Below are 5495 nucleotides of genomic sequence, written 5' to 3' on the forward strand. Positions count from 1 at the left end.
ATAAATTAGTATTCGAATTATTCTACCTCCTCATGGTCTTTATTATTGCCCTTTATTTTTTCTATATAATTTCCACTTGCTATTTCCCCCTAGCTTTTCTTTATTTCCTCTTCTATCTATTTTCCTATACATCTAGTCTCGTTCTACTTATAATCATTTTATTACCATTCATTGTTTACAAATTACATGTTTTTTCATATTGTTCCTTTGATTGGTTATTTTTCTTTTTATCATAATATACTCTCCGCTTATCCGAATTTCCCATTGGTAATGCTCCTCATGCTTTTATGATTTTTTTTCCTTTTTTATAAGGCTATTTTCTAACATTTCTACACGATTCGTTTTTCATGAGTTACACCATCGTTAGTGATTTTATTAATGACCGATATTTTGTCATTTTCAAGACCAAGGTTTTCTGTTTATTGTTTTATTATTCCAAACCTTACCTTAAAATACTGCCAAAATAACTGGTATTGTTTATAAGACTTCTTATGTCTACTAGTACATTGGTATTAATGACACAAGGGTTAAAGATTTTGTTGTATCATTTTTGGTATATTTTTCTTATGACGGGATGTCAGCACCCTCTAAGAATCAATATGCTCTGAGTGGCGTTTCAACCTTTCCTATTTAACCTTTTCATAAATCATATTTCTATGGAAAACATTTGCAGAGCATCAGCCTGCATATTTTTCTCATCTTGGCAATTAAATTATTAACGACACAAATAAGCTACAAGGGACTACGATAAAACTCTGAATATGTGCAGCATAACCTTAATTTTATTCCCTTTCAGTAACTGTTTATATTTATCTTTTTTCCCCCTTTTGTTACCTTTTCTCTTTGCCGCTCATTTCTTGTCATTCGCGCATGATCATCTGGTCATATGAAAGCTTGATTAGCAACTAAACCTCTTTTTAACTTAACTTTGTTTTATAAAAATCCTGATAGAATCATGGTAGAAGGCATTCATAAATATCTGTCCAACTTTCCATGCTATAAAATATTCCGATTGTCTCAATGGTCAGTGATTCTATTTCCATCGATAATCTCAAGTAAATACCCTTCAAAAATTTGTCTCTAGTGAACTGAGGAACATGTCTTTTTATATTTTCTAGGTTTTGTATGAACCTTTCCAGATCAGTCTCTGATATTATCAATCTCTGATATTCTTTTTATCTCACTGCACGGCCGTTCTCATGCAATATCATAATGACAGGAGAGTAGATATCTAATCGTTCCACAAACCCTCGGATGTTCTTGAATCTTATTTGATTGAAGGGCCTGTGCTGGCTTGTCAGCTTAAACCCAACGAATCGACATTAAAAACACTGTACAATAATTATGTTCTTGGTAAAGGCGTACTAAAGCGAAAACCCGAACACTGTTAATGCTGTGCTTTATGGACAAATTAAAATGCACGGATTCAACTATTGTGTCTCTTATAGATGTTTAGTAGGTTCTAATAACTTATTTCACTTTAAGGATCGTTATTCTAGGCAATACTGCTTCCGCCTTGTCTTTTTGATACTTCCGGTCTTTAATGGTAACCTATCCAAGGCTAGACCAGAGGAAACGTTTTTGAACTTCACCAATCGGTGTAGCGAATCTGATGCAATAATTGCATAATGGTTGCTATGGAATCTAAATATAAAAAGGAAATATTAATTTTAAATCAAAACTATGGAATCCCCATCCATCCTGAGAGAGAATTTGAGTTAGATCAACTGGTCAAATACATAATTCTGAAATAGTACAACATTTGGTAACAATCGGCATATGTTGTCAGAGTAAAGGGTAGAATGTGTCTGTGAAGTACTTGAATCTAGAAAGAGCTTATGACAGGCATTAAGGCCGAAGAGTTTTGAAGGTATATGGCAGTGAGTAACTGAGGTTGTCTACAGGAATGTGCTGTAATTAATAACAGATGTTTTCTTTTCCTTTTATTTCTTTCTTCTTATTTCATATTCCCATATCACCATCCTTGAATTTAGCCTTTTGAAAAAGGGGCACTTACATTAGGCCAACAAATTTACAAAAAAAATAGAAATTAATTAGAGTTTGATACCGTTAGAAAGACTTAAAATTGAGGTAAACTCAGAGTTTCATAATGTAATTTGCACCACTTGTCAACAAGTTCCATAACTTCTCTTGTTTCCCCGCTGTTACGGTTATTAATTGGATCCATATTTTCCTCGGGTGCCGCTATAAGGAACCTTTATCAAATGATTATTAGTTGGTTTCTACTGTTCTATAATTTTTTTTTTTTGTATTAATCTTGTTTGCTTCCTCAACATGAAACATATGTGTATTTATGTATGCATGTCCATTCCCAACGAACCGTAGGGTGCAAAATAGCATAAAAAATGTATAAAGTAGTCGACCTAAGATTGTACATCCCGGAACCGGATGGAAGCTTGGCATGCAATATTCGTAATAGTCTGATCAAGCATCGCTTTGACTGTTAGTATCCAGTATAGCTAATTGATAGAGACGTGTGGTGTCGGGTTATATTGGAATTCAGTGGCCGTGGGCTTCCATACTCTACATCAGGCTCGAGGGGAGCGGAAAGGACCCTAGAAATGTCTTGGAAATTTAACTATGTCGTTAATTTAAGCTATTTGTAAAAAAATTAAGAATGAGAAATTTAATTAATTGAAATAATTGTATAAATTCTTTCCATTCTATTCTTGCTTTCCATTTCAGAAAAAGCCTTACGTCCAGCAAATGTTGTCAACAAAATGCTCATTTTGACATTTTTGTTTTAAAAAGTTAGTCTTATACTTGAAATGCATCTGGTCATCATCGATGAAAAATATAAATAAAATAATTATCAGTACTGCGTTTTCTTTGCGTATTTTTATGAACCTGTTCCTTTTTTATTTACCTTATCTCTCTCCCTCTTCTTATACAATTTAACCTTATTCATTATTATTATCTCTCCTCTCCTCTATAGTTTTTCCCATATTTGATTTAGCAATTATTTCGCATTTCGTTTTTATTTCCTATCTTTTGGATTCCCCTTTTACATTTTATTCTGTTCTGTTCCGGTATTCGACATTTCACTCGTGCAATTGCATATTCACTTTTCTTCTCTTTTTTCTCCCCTTTTATAGCTTTATTTTTGCCCCCTTTATTTTTATATCAACATCAGTACCTTCATATATCTCGCAAAATTTATGTAATATTTCTCTTTCTCTACCAGACACGTTCGTTATTCCAGTGTTTTGTTACTATGAAACTCTCTCTCTCTCTCTCTCTCTCTCTCTCTCTCTCTCTCGTTTGTTATTCTTGCTTAAAATTTTATTTTGAATTATGTGGTAATTGAAGTTAGTCTCGTTAATGAATAAATTATTCCTTTGAGAAATTCCAATTGATGAGCACATTCTAACTGCGCTTTTGGTTAGATGAATTTAATGATATGATGATTTGTAATTCTAGAAATTCGTAACTCAAAGGTTTTCCATTAAATTCTAGACACGCAGAGTGGGAGCGGGAAGATTTTGTTTCGATTTTGTTTTAGGAAAGTGAGACAATGAAAAAGGGTCAAAACAAGATGTAAAATAAGTGTTTGTTGGTAAATTATTTAAAACTGTTTTCCGAAGGATGGAAAGAGACTAAAACTTAAAAGAAAGGAAATGAAAAAGAAATAAAACGTAAATATAGTTACCGTACGTGGGTCAAAAGCCCAGATATCATTCGGAGGTGCATATTTGTTGTCAAAGCTTATGATGAGACTCATGTACGTTACATGGGCATGGTAATTATTTTAAATGCATCCACAGCATAGTTATCATTACTCCCATAGTCATTACATTTAAGAGAAGGAAATCAATGCTGCGAAAAGAATATGGTTTCAGAGAAAAAACGATGGAGCCATTCTCAACTTCGCTAACCAATTAAACTCTTTAAATAAATACGGAGTCCTGATGCATTTTCACTTACTTCATAGTTAATGTAGAAAACTTCATGTGTTCCTAGGACTGATACATATTATTTGGTCTCCTAATTCTGATAATTATCGTTACTAACATTTCCAGTCATCGGTAAACTTTGCCAGTAAGTATACGTCAAATGTCTAACAACTAGCTACAGACTACATGGAAAGGTAAATAAGCCTAGAACTAATGAATGAATATAGAGAAGGTCATTAGAAGAGGTGGGTAATTATTCAGAACAAATAACGGCAGAAAGTCGTTTACCGTAGATGCTTGGAGTATATCGAAGAAAGTAATAATATCATCAGAGGTGATGACATAAATGAACTGTTGTTAACAGCATACAAGAAAACAGCTGTTTGAGTAAATGACGGATTCAAGTCTCCAGGTCTTCCCATGAACAGGACTCTCTTTATTTAAGGATTTTTACGTCCGGCTTTATTAGTGTCGCATGGCCTACGTGAATTATGAACTACATTTTCATTTTCCTTATCAGAGGAACCAGTGAAATATGATTCGAAGAGTTCTCATGACAGTTTTGTCATGGCGATGTGATTATTATTATTATCAAGAAAATAAACCCTATTCATATGGAACAAGCCCACAGACGCCATTGACTTGAAATTCAAGCTTCCAAAGAATGGCAGTCATAAGAATGAGTAGCCTTACAGAATAAATCAATAAATAAAAATCTAAGTAAACTATTAAATCCTTTAGATTCCCCATATTCATATAATGGCTTAAAAATTAAGCTTTTCTGCAACTTTGGAGAGCACAGGCAGAATAGAAATTAGCCTGTACTTACTGCAGTCTGTAGATATAGATATACGATTCTTTGGAACATGCACTGTATTATTAAGCTTGCGCTCATCAGCAAATATTCTATGTCGACATAAAAATCTAGAATCTATTAGTCTTGGAAGATAACTCACTAGAAACCTTTTAAAAACCAAAGGGAAGAAACCATCAGGAACTTCACCACCCCAGCTATCAAAATTATCAGGAATTTTCTTGACATCTCCGGAGCAAAATGCAAATTTTGTAAGAATAGATTCAGGATGACAAGTATCGGAGAGCGGTGCATCCTCAATTGATTGCTTAGCTTCGAAAGCTCAGTGAAGCAGTTCAGCCTTTTCTTAAGGGCAAGTAACCAATCTACCATCATCTGTTAGTAGTGGTGGCATGGAAGATGAGCCTGACCCAAAGATAGATGATACCAATTTGGTCCACCACAGATGAGGCTGAGTAATTCCTTCAAGTCTACTCTTTAATGAATTATTGCAATTTCTCTCACTTATATGGTAACTTCTATTCACAGCATGTTAAGACTCAACAAAAATGTGTAATTCTCATGTAAACAATTTTGTCTCCATATGTTGAATTTAGTCTGTTTGTCACAGTTAGCTCGTCTACATGTAACGTCAAATCATGGCCGGTCATCTGTCCTAAATTTGATGACCTTTCTAGGGACATGCCTTACTAATGTAGCCATCAGCATTTCGTTTAACTTCTTCTTGGGATTTCAATATGATATAGCATCTGAAATATTAAGTGACT

This window comes from Macrobrachium rosenbergii, chromosome 2 (assembly GCF_040412425.1).
Source record: "Macrobrachium rosenbergii isolate ZJJX-2024 chromosome 2, ASM4041242v1, whole genome shotgun sequence".
In the NCBI taxonomy this organism is placed as follows: Eukaryota; Metazoa; Arthropoda; class Malacostraca; order Decapoda; family Palaemonidae; genus Macrobrachium; species Macrobrachium rosenbergii.